We start from the raw sequence: 11659 nt of genomic DNA on the forward strand, positions 1-11659 counted from the left end.
TGGTCTTGAGATTTGATACTCTGGTGCCTAAATAAATGTTATACTTCCTCTGCCTTCTACCTAGAGAGTTTTTCATACTTTGAGATTCCAAACCATTCAGGCAGGTTCATGGTCATCCTTGAGGTCATGAATCTTGCCTTACTGATACAGGCATTTTGCTTCCATCAGAATACTGGCAAAGTACAAGAGCTCCTTTTACTTGAAGCCTATCACACAGAGATAGCAGATAGCAAGAAAAACGGGGAGACAGCAAATGACATAGACAAATACATGGACACATACCTGCATATGTGCATACATAATAGAGATTGCATGCATGTCTACCTACAAATTCTAAGATGCTCCAAACTCAACTATTCAGATCCTGCATTGAAGACAGCTCCATTAGTAATTGAGCACCTGTAAGATACTCAGGGACTCAGGAAAAAATGTATTTAAGCTGTAGTATGAATTTTTAGCACACAATACATATGTGCTAAGATCTCATCAGCTTCTTTAGTGCTTGTGGCAATAGCAGAAAGGGGAATCTGAGGGTGCTAAGAATAACACAATATTTAGAGTATCTATAAATTTTAAGTTGGCTGTTAGAACCATAAATATGACTGTTATCCAAGGACTAACAAGTGGACATATTACTAGAGGAAACAAATCATATCAAACTTGACATTCTCCTTATAAATGAAACCAGAAGAAAGTAAGTGGTTGTAGCTACGTGGAAAGATGGCTCTGTAATGGTAATTAAGGTGGGACTTTTTTACTGTTTTCTCTTTGAGAATGCTAAAGTAATCAAGTGCCTTTGATAAAGTCTTACTAGGTGCAAAGCACCAGCCCACATCCTTTTGCTGATTAGGGCCTTTGGGCCCTAAGAAGGGCATATAAACTCAGAGGCTAGCCTCTTCTTTGGGGGCTCTCACTCACTGGAAGAGTGTAGTGTGATTTGACCAGATGAGACTGGGTAGCTGCTGTTAAGGAGCTGGTGCTTCTCTGGTAACTATGTATTGCTATGGATAGGCTGGCTTGTGTTATTTGCTCTGTTTATATAATGTATGTCTGTAATTTCTGTTTGTATTTGCTCTGAAGTTCAGGGTGTGGGTTTTCCCCCTGAACTAAGTGAATGATATATGTATGTTTGATTAAAGTGAGACCCTTTAAGGTTGCTTTCCTTAGAAGAGCAGATCAAAAGAACCTATGCTGGCAGCCCTTCTGTGTGCTGTTGTTATTGGCCTTCCACAGCCACAGTAGTGGCAAGCAACATTGTTATTACAGGCTCACAGGAGGGGCAAAGTAAGGTATTGGAGTACTTGGTTTGATCCTATATCCTAGGGAATGAGAAATAAAATTGTTTCACCATGCAGAGATGAAATATAATAGCTGTTCACCTTTAATTTATGAAGGGGTGTGTGTGTGTGTGTGTGTGTGTGTGTGTGTGTGTATGTGTTGGGGGGACAGGGCATTGAAGATACTTCACTAGTAAGAATGGGCATTTGATATGTATTATTTTTCTTAATAATAACACATTTATATAGCATTTTATGGTTGATGCACTTTTAAAAAATAACCCCTTGAGTTATGAAGAACACATATTATTACCATTATATAGATTAGGAAACAAGTTTAGAGAGATGAAATGATTTACCAGTGTCACACAGATGGTTAGTAGTAGAGTCACTCCAAACACTGTCAAACCCAGATCTCCTGTCCCTGAGATGTTTCAATTGACTCTCAATTAAGAAATAAATAAAATGCAAAAAGTCAATTAAAGCCAATGTTAAAAATAAAGAGGAGGTAGGGATGCTTAAAAGGAAATCATGCCATCCTGTCTGGTATTCCTTTAGCCTGAGGAAGTAGATGCTGATAAAGCCAGTGGCATCAGAGGGCCATCATCTATCCATCTAAGAACTCATAGGCACTATGCACAATCATTCTTCACTGTATGACGACTAAAGAGCCTCCTAAGCCCAGAATGTAGAACTGTCCTTTGGTAAGGTTTAGATACCTAGACCTTGCCCTCAACCCCTTACTAGGACTTGGCAATGCAGTAGTGGATGAACTCACACTTGGGGCTGTTCCAGAAACCATTACATACAATTTCATAGAAGTTCAAGCCCAGGCCATTTGATTGCATACTTTCCAATCCATAGTGAAAGCCTTAATCTTTTATTGAGTGTGGTAGAAGATCACTCCCTCTGAATCTCATCAGTACCTATGGACTTCATTCCAATGAAGTAAGTTCTCCACAATGCCAATTCAACTAACTCCATGTTTTCCTATCATTTTATTCAGATAGAGAAAGAGCTCCAATAATGTGTGGTGGGATGTGCCATCTTTGACATTGGTTTCCTGCTTGGAGGCAACTTTCTAGAACTGAACTTAGCTGTTAGGAGTCTTTGTAGCATTGTGGGTCTTTGTGTAAAGGCCACGGAAGGCTTGATTCTTAGAGTTCTCCAGAATTCCAGCCTTGTAGCTGATGTGGATGAGGTTCTCATCCATGCTCCATAGGTTCTAGGGGATAACAGGACTGGTATTACATGTTGCTTGGCATACTCCATCAAGCATTATGTGCTTTGAAACTGTAGTAGAATTCAGGCAATGACCTTAATCTGAGGCGAATTAGTGAATGAGCTCCAGCCAGATCTGGGCATTCCCCTTTCTTGTAGTTCTGTGGGCTATGCACTTGGCCCTTTCCCAGCAGGCAATTTTCACCTGTTTTCAGGCAATTCAGGGTCTGGCAAGGGAGGTGCCCAGGAGATATCATTCCTATTATATGGGCACTGGACTGGACAGCTGACCAGATGAACTAATCCAGTGCTGTCCAACCTTAGGTTATCTTAGGAACACATTAAAATAAAATAATTATTTGAGGGCCGCAACCGGAATAAAAAATACAGTACACTAATAGAAGTGGGAGAATGTGCATCATCAATATGACAGGCGAAGGCACAAAGCATGAAAGCAAATACAAAATGACAACACAACAGTACAAAGGTAAGTATATACTGACTAGTCTGCATCATACAGACAGAACACATCCCAAATATTGATCGAAAATTCCATGCGATATGTTCCATCCATAATACTGCTTAAAAACACTGAGGAAAATTAACATCAACAAGATTATTTATTAGGGATGGAATTAAAAAATCTAATACACATTCCATACAAATTATTATTTTATTTTTTTCCCTCACGAAAATTAAAACCCACAGGCAGGCCACATAAAATCACACTGTGGTCCGCATGTGGCCCGCGAGCTGTATTTTGGACAGCCCTGAACTAATCTATAAACTCAATACTGATATCCTCAATGAAAACCTTTTCAGCCTCAAGCTTTAGTGCCTTCTTCTTGACCTTTTCAAATTCTTCCTTCTGTCCACTGTTGGCCAGATAGGCAATAACATCATAGCCCTGTTCCTTCAACCGCACCAGGACATAGGATATGCCCAAATGCCTTTAAACATACCAGGATATAGGAGATCCTCAGGTTCCTCAAGAACCACAATGACCTTTTCTGACATTTTCTTAGCACTTGATGAGTGTGGAGGCATCAGACTGGCTCCAGAGGTAAGGAGATTGGACTCTACAGTATTCATTCAAACATTTTTTTGGGACTCATTTGACTGTTCTGGAAACTTTATTCCTTTAGTTATTGTTTTCTTTGCTGTTTTATCTGCCTGTACTTGTTTTTTAACTGAGTTTTGTTCTTCCTGAGACTTTTGGTAGCAAATACATTTTTTTTCTTTGTCTTTATATTCCTCCATACTCAGGTTCTGATTCCCTGTCTCTGAGAATTGGCAGTCAAAGCTGTTTCAGCTTCCCCCTACGTTGGGAATTTACTTTCACTTGTCTTCGTCTCTGCCTCCAAGTGATTTCCAGAAGGACAGAACTGGCCTCAGCTGTGTGTCAGTCTCCTTTTTATCAGGCCTGGTGGAGCCACACATACATGCAATCACCACCACCACCACCCCCACTCCCTCTGTTCTTTAATTCTCTGACTGAGCATAGCCAGAGAGCAGTGCATGTATCTTACCCCCCTGGAGACCATACTTCCACTTTCCTATAACTCTATTTCCTTCTTCTAGGGTAGGAATAGGCAAGAAGTTAAGAACTGTTACTTGCTAGCACAGAATGTTAGACTAGGGGAAGGAGGAGGGGTTCCCAGAGCATAAGCCTATGTGGGCTGGTGGGGGATGGAATACTGAGTGAATATGTTAGGGATTAGGTATTAGCCTTCTCTGCTATTAATTCATCTGGTGATTACCTCACTAGGATACTTGGTATCTTCACCTATAGATACAGCTGTGATTGTTTTATCCCATTACATATAATTCATATTTTGAAGAGTTTCTAGGTCATGAGAACTATCTAGTCCTCCTTCTTGTTGAATATGTAGCCCAGAATGAAAAACATACAGTTCTATAGCTGATTACATGCTCATTACTTATGGACTGGAAAACAATCAGATATGCCTACCAGGGGTGGAGAACCTGAGGCCAAGGGGGTGAAGTTTGGATTCAGTCAAAGGGCCCCACTTGAGGACCTAGAGAGTCACATGTGGCCTTGACCCTCAGGTTCCCCACCCGTGGCCTTGACCCTCAGGTTCCCCACCCCTGGCCTAAATAGTACCCCTTTCCTCCCTACAAAATACCTGGGCTTCCATGAAACACAACATAAATAAGCTGACTTTATAAGAAGAGGCAATCAATCCTTCACCCAACAAGGCCTATGATGTGCCAAGGCCACTGCTAGATACTAAAGATACAAAGATAAAAGTGAAATTCCTCCTATCACAAAGCTAACGTACTATGTGGGAAGACAACACATACCTGTAGAGTATGTAAATATACAAAATGAATACAAGGTAATTAGAATTTGAGGGGGATTAATAGCTGGGAGATTTGGGAAAATGTCATAAAAGCTGTGGTGTCTGAGTTTCTTTGAAGGCAACTAGGAATTTTAAGGGGCTGCTACGTGATGTGGTGGATAGATTGATGGGCCTGGAGTCATGAAACTCATCTTTGAGTTCAAATCCAGCCTCAGACATTAGCTGTGTGATCCTAGGTAAGTCACTCCACTCTATTTGCTACAGTTCCTACTCTGCAAAATGAGCTGGGGAAGGAAATGGCAAACCACTTTGGCATCTTTGCCAAAATTAAGCCCCAAATACATGAATCTACCAGACATGACTGAAAAATAACTCAACAACAAGGAATTCTAAGTGGTGCAGGTGAGGAGGGAAAACATCCCAAGCATGGGAGAAATCAAATCTCTGTCTGTTTGCACTTATTATATGAGGAATAGAACATAGCATGTGAGGAAGAGTAGAAATGCTAGTTTGGTGTGAATAAAAAGGATGTGAAAGAGTAGAGTGAACAATAAGCCTGAAAATATAATATTCTAGATCTAGGTAGAAAGGACTTCAGAGTCATCGAATCCAATTCCCTCATTTAACAGATGGGAAAATGTAGGTTGGAGCCAGGTGGTAAAGCACTTTAAATGTCAGATGGAGGATTTTGCATTTAATCCTAGAGGTAATAAGGAAACACTGGAGTTTACTGAGTAGAGGACTGACATGTTCAAACTTGGGCCTAGAGAAAATCACTTTGGTAGCTACTTAGTCAGTTGTCAGTAAGTCAATATAGATTTGTTAAGGACCAACTATGTTTCAGGCACTGCGCTAAATATTGGGGTACAAAGAATGGTAAATGATCATTCTTGCTCTCAAGGAGTTCACAGGCTAATCAGGGAGACAACATGTAAATGACTATATACAAATAAGCTAGATATAGGTTAATACAGAAAAATAAATAGAGGGAAGGCACTAAGATGAAAGGAAACAGGGAAACGCCTCCTGTAGAAGGTGGGAGGTAGAGATGAAGAGGGAGATCATTCTAGGCATGAGAGACAGCTAGTGAAAATTCCTGGAGTTGGGAAATGGAGTGTTTTGTGTAAGGAATAGCAAGAAGGCCAGTGTCACTGCATGGCAGAGAGCATGGAAGAGTGTAAGATATAAAAAGGCTGGAAAGGTAGAGGGAGCAGGTTATGAAAGGCTTTGAATGCCAAACAGAGGATTTTATACTTGAAGCTGGAGGTGACAGGGAGCCACTGGGGTGAGGTATAGACAATTACTGACAGAGGAGTGAAGGATGGACTGGAGTTGAAAGAAAGTTGATCCAGGTAGACCAATTAAAATGTCATGGAAATAGGCCAGGAAAAAAATTGATAAGGATGATAAACAAGACCTGAGAACAGTCTGTCAATAGATTATCAAGGTCTTCATATTGCTATGGCCTAAAGAGATGGTTTCCTACTTAGAGTCAGGGGGCTTTACGAAAAGACCTCTGTCCCTCCAGAAATGGAGGGCTTTTTAGGGAGACAAAATATCAAAGAAACTCCAGGGACATCTTAGTTATTAACTATCCTACAGATAAGGACTTGGCTTTAGAGTCAGGAGGCCTGAATTTGAACCCCAGATTTGTGACTTACTGAATATATATATAGCGACTTCAGCAGACAATTTGAAACATGGAACAGGAGATCTGGGGGTGAGGATTAAAGTTATAAAAGTGCTCTAGTGTTCCTCAACTTAAGAAGTCTCTCAGGAAACATTCCCGGTTGCATTCTTTTCCTATTATTGTGGAAAGAAATTCAAGTCACAAGTCACAAATATAAGCTTTATTTCAAACTGTCATTGCAAGCCAACATAAGAAGATCCAGCTGGTTCATAAGAAATCTATCTCTCTGGAACAAGTGGGCTTCTGAATATCTTCCATTTACCACAAGAACTTAGGGAATACGAAAAGCACATTTTCATTCTGCAGCAGTTTGTTGTGTTTCAGGAGGGGAAAGACAGAGCCTTTCTCATTTGCCAGTGTGTGTTTGGCTTCAGAGGTTTGAGACAAAGTTAACTTTCTTGTTTCTCTCTGTTGTCTTTGCATAAGAACTGAATAAAGAAGGGGAAAATACAGAGGACAGATGTGAAAGCCCACTTGAACTAAAATGGAAGTCATTTTAAATTCGAAAATATCATTAGTCATGTCAAGATGGGTAAAATACGCTGTCGCCTTCTCTGACAACACACCACTCCTTCAAATGACCACTTTGAGGGTCTTATTCCCAGTTCCATTATGAAGAGGTTGATGGGCTGCCCTAGTTAGGAAGCGCCCAATTAGGGCACAGTATAAGGAAGGTGGGAGATCAGTGAGTTACTCTAATATTCTTCCTCCTTTCTGGTGCTATTTCTTGTCTCTAACTTTCTTTGATGTACCCGGTTAAAGCATGTGACCTTGCCTGTGGAGACTTTCTTTAAACAGGTCAAATTTTAAAAGGGATGGAGTGGGGAGAGAGAGGGAGTTCTGCTTTCAGCATTGATCTGGCATTCTAATTCCTCTGGAAAAACCCTTTCGTTTTAGCAACATATTGATAGCATGAATTGGACCAATTAAATCAGTTGATCATATAGATCTCCTCAGGGACAAGAACTTCACGCTGTTGTATACTAACACAGAGGCCTGTTACCATGGAATCAATTCCCTGAATGTTAGAAAAGAGGTTGAAAGAGATACTACTTCTTGACAGGTAAACTAATGAAACAGTTTCTTTTTTCATTGTATCATATATAACACAATGGATTGTATTCTCTCTAAGGCCTTGCTATTAAAAGTTAAATTAATTGTTACTTTAAACACTTCAGCAACAGAACTGACTGACCTCCTGCATAATCAAATGTAGTTGATTTTAATACGGAAAATGATTTTTAGGTGGTGGGGATAGAAAGCAAGAGGAACGATTTTATTAGCATTAATGTCAGGTTCTAAGAGTGTATTCGGAATTATAAGGATGAAAGATACCAAAATTACTTCCTAGTATTTCTTTTACTTCTCTTATTATTTTCATCAAGATTCCAAAAAAAAATAATGCAAGATTGCTAATATCCCTCTGGGGGCCTTCTACTGAGATTGCCGTGGGAGGGTAGAGATGGAAGAGAGCCTGCAAGGAAAGTAGTACAAAGTAATTTTCTTAGAAACAGAGCTCAAAGAATTCCCCTGATGCCTGTGAAGAAAGATAATGGGATATTTCCTGTCAACCAAAAGAATCATTTCTAAGTTAGGTACAGAATGTCCTTTTCCAGCTTATTTATTTTCAGTAAAACCTTGTTAATTATAACTCTGCTAATCCAGAAATTTGATATTTCTCATAAGAAATCTGGTGTTTTTACTCACTTCTCAGTAGATTTAATAGAGCTGAAGTTAACATTCCCATTTCAAAGACTTCATTAGTTTTTCAATGTATGGTACAGTATACTTGCTGGAATACTATGAAATACCACTATGAATAATTAAAACTAAATGACAATCATCAAAATAAATGAACCAAGCATAATTTCCTTGAACAAATACATATCAATTTGTTCATATCCTTGAATTTTCCCAATTCTGCGATGTATAAGAATACTTTCATTTAAACGAATTAACAATGTTTTCTATTCGGTCCCTAAATTAATCCAAATCCCTCTTGCTCATACATAATATATACCCATAGATGAGATGGGTAACGATAATGGAGAGATGAAAAAGGCTATGTCTACACAGTCAAAGGTGAAGAAAAAATTGGCACCCTTGATTTAATTAAATCAATACACAAATCAAAATAATTCAAGCTCCAAAGGTGATCTTTTTTCCCAACAGAATTATTTGATTTGACTATCTACCCCCCAGAAGTGTCTTACACATCACAAACCCTTTGTTCACTGTGAATTTCTCCAAAATTTTCTTCCAACCGTGTTCCCTTGTCTATACAACAGAGATAATACTATCTTATGCATTTCTGTATTATATGATACAATTAGTTGATGGCTAGCTACATATCTTGTAATATAGAAATCATTTTATATATATGTATATGTATATATATATATATATGTACATATAAAGGTCATTGTTAATTGTAATAATGATGATGATGTTACTGTTATTATTATTATTATCTGATCCTCATTTTTAAAAAATGAAATTTAAATACAATATGGTCCTGGGGAAAGTATATATCCTACTATTATATTTAATGATCTATGAATTATTGTGCATATGAATATAATACCTATTTTTTAAAATAATTGAATTGAAATATTGGGATATAAGTTCATACTCTGTCTTTTCGCTGGAGCAACTCCATTATAATAAAAGATGAGTGGGATGATATATACTTCATCCTGTTTACATGTTGGTTTAACTTTTAACTAGGTCTGTATATTTTTAACATTTAAACTCCACGTAACTTAGAAATCATAGGCTGGACCAACCAGACCGGGAGCCAGGTGGAACAGGCCCTAGTGCCCTGAGTCAGTGAGCTGTGGCAGTTACCAGACTTCTCAACCCACAAACACCAAAGACAACAGAGAAGGTTAGTGGGTAAAGCTGTGGGAACAGAGTGAAGGAGTTTGCTGTTCGGCGAACCACCTGGGGGGCAGCGGGGGTGCTGCAGCTACAGAAATACAGCTGCAGTTGCTTCTGGCACCAGGCTTACCTGCTGGGAGGAATTAAGTGGTGGATCAGACCAGGAGTGCAGAGCCTGCTTAAGATCTGAGTCGTGTCCAGGTTGGCGGTTCTTGGGGGAGGAGGAATGCTGGAGTGGCAGATCTGGCTGTACAGAAATAGCTCTGAAAACAACAGCACATCCCCTCAAGCTTGGAACAAAGTACTCTCTACTCTACAAGCAGTCATACCCCAACAAAAAACTCAACGGTCAAGTAGCTGGCTGGGAACATGAAGAGGCAGCAAAAATGATCCCAGATAAAGACGGAGACTTTGGAATCTTTCTTTGGTGACAAAGAAGACCAAAACATACAGCCAGAAGAAGTCAACAAAGTCAAAGAGCCTACAACAAAAGCCTCGAAGAAAAACATGAACTGGTCTCAGACCATGGAAGAGTTCAAAAAAAGATTTGGAAAAGCAAGTTAGAGAAGTAGAGGAAAAATTGGGAAGAGAAATGAGAATGATGTGAGAAAACGATGAAAAACAAGTCAATGACTTGCTAAAGGAGACCCCAAAAAACACTGAAGAAAACAAAACCTTAAAAATAGACTAACTCAAATGGTAAAAGAGCTCCAAAAAGCCAATGAGGAGAAGAATGCCTTGAAAGGCAGAATTAACCAAATGGAAAAGGAGGTCCAAAAGACCACTGAAGAAAATATCAACTTAATAATTGCATTGGAGCAAGTGGAAGCTAGTGACTTTATGAGAAATCAAGATATTATAAAACAGAAACAAAGGAATGAAAAAATGGAAGATAATGTAAAATATCTCATTGGAAAAACCACTGACCTGGAAAATAGATCCAGGAGAGATAATGTAAAAATTACTGGACTACCTGAAAGGCATGATCAAAAAAAGAGCCCAGATATCATCTTTCAAGAAATTATCAAGGAGAACTGCCCTGATGTTCTAGAGCCAGAGGATAAAATAGAAATTGAAAGAATCTACCAATCGCCTCCTGAAAAGATCCCAAAAAGAAAACTCCTGGGAATATTGGTGCCAAATTCCAGAACTACCAGATCAAGGAGAAAATACTGCAAGCAGCCAGAAAGAGATAATTGGAGTATTGTGGAAACACAATCAGGATAACACAAGATCTAGCAGTTTCTACATTAAGGGATTGAAGGGCTTGGAATATGATATTCTAGAGGTCAATGGAGCTAGGATTAAAACCAAGAATCACCTACCCAGCAAAACTGAGTATCATGCTCCAAGGAAAAATATAGACTTTCAACAAAATAGAGGACTTTCAAGCTTTCTCAGTGAAAAGACCAGAGCTGAATAGAAAATTTGACTTTCAAACACAAGAATGAAGAGAAGCATGGCAACGTAAACAAGAAAGAGAAATCACAAGGGACTGACTAAAGTTGAACTGTTTTGTTTACATTCCTACATGGAAAGATGATGTGTATAATTCATGAGACCTCAGTATTAGGGTAGTTGAAGGTAATATACATACATACGTACACACACACACACACACACACACATATATATATGTGTGTTTGTGTGTATATATATATATATATATATATATATATATATGGAGAGAAAGAAAGAGAGAGGGAGAGAGAGAGAGAGAGAGAGAGAGAGAGAGAGAGAGAGAGAGAGAGAGAGAGGGCACAGGCTGAGTTGAATATGAAAGGATGATATCTAAGAAAAATCAAATTAAGGGATGAGAGAGGAAAGTATGGAGAGAGGGAGAAAGGGAGAGACAGAATGGGGTAAATTACCTCACATAAAAGTGGCAAGAAATAGTGGTTCTGTTGGGAGGGAAGGGGAGGCAGGTAAGGGGGAATGAGTGAATCTTGCTCTCATTGGATTTGACCTGAGGAGGGAATAACATGCACACTCAATTGGGTATCTTACCCCACAGGAAAGAAGGAGGAAGGAGATAAAAAAGGGGGAACAATAGAAGTGAGGGCAGATAGGGGGAGGAGGTAATAAAAAGCAAACAGTTTTGAAAAGTTACAGGGTCAAGGGAGAAAATTGGATAAAGGGGGATAGGATAGGAAGGAGCAAAATATAGTCAGTCTTTCACAACATGAGTATTGTGGAAGGGTTTTACATAATGATACATGTGTGGCCTATGTTGAATTGCTTGCCTTCTTAGCGGGGGTGGGTGGGGA

General features: G+C 39.1%; 1 pseudogene; it reads right to left on the reverse strand.

The window, feature by feature from the left end:
* Nucleotides 1-1926: 1926 nt before the first annotated feature.
* LOC118837271 lies at nt 1927-10737 on the reverse strand (annotated as a pseudogene).
* Between the last annotated feature and the right edge of the window lie 922 nt (nt 10738-11659).

This window comes from Trichosurus vulpecula, chromosome 2, assembly GCF_011100635.1.
Source record: "Trichosurus vulpecula isolate mTriVul1 chromosome 2, mTriVul1.pri, whole genome shotgun sequence".
NCBI lineage: Eukaryota > Metazoa > Chordata > Mammalia > Diprotodontia > Phalangeridae > Trichosurus > Trichosurus vulpecula.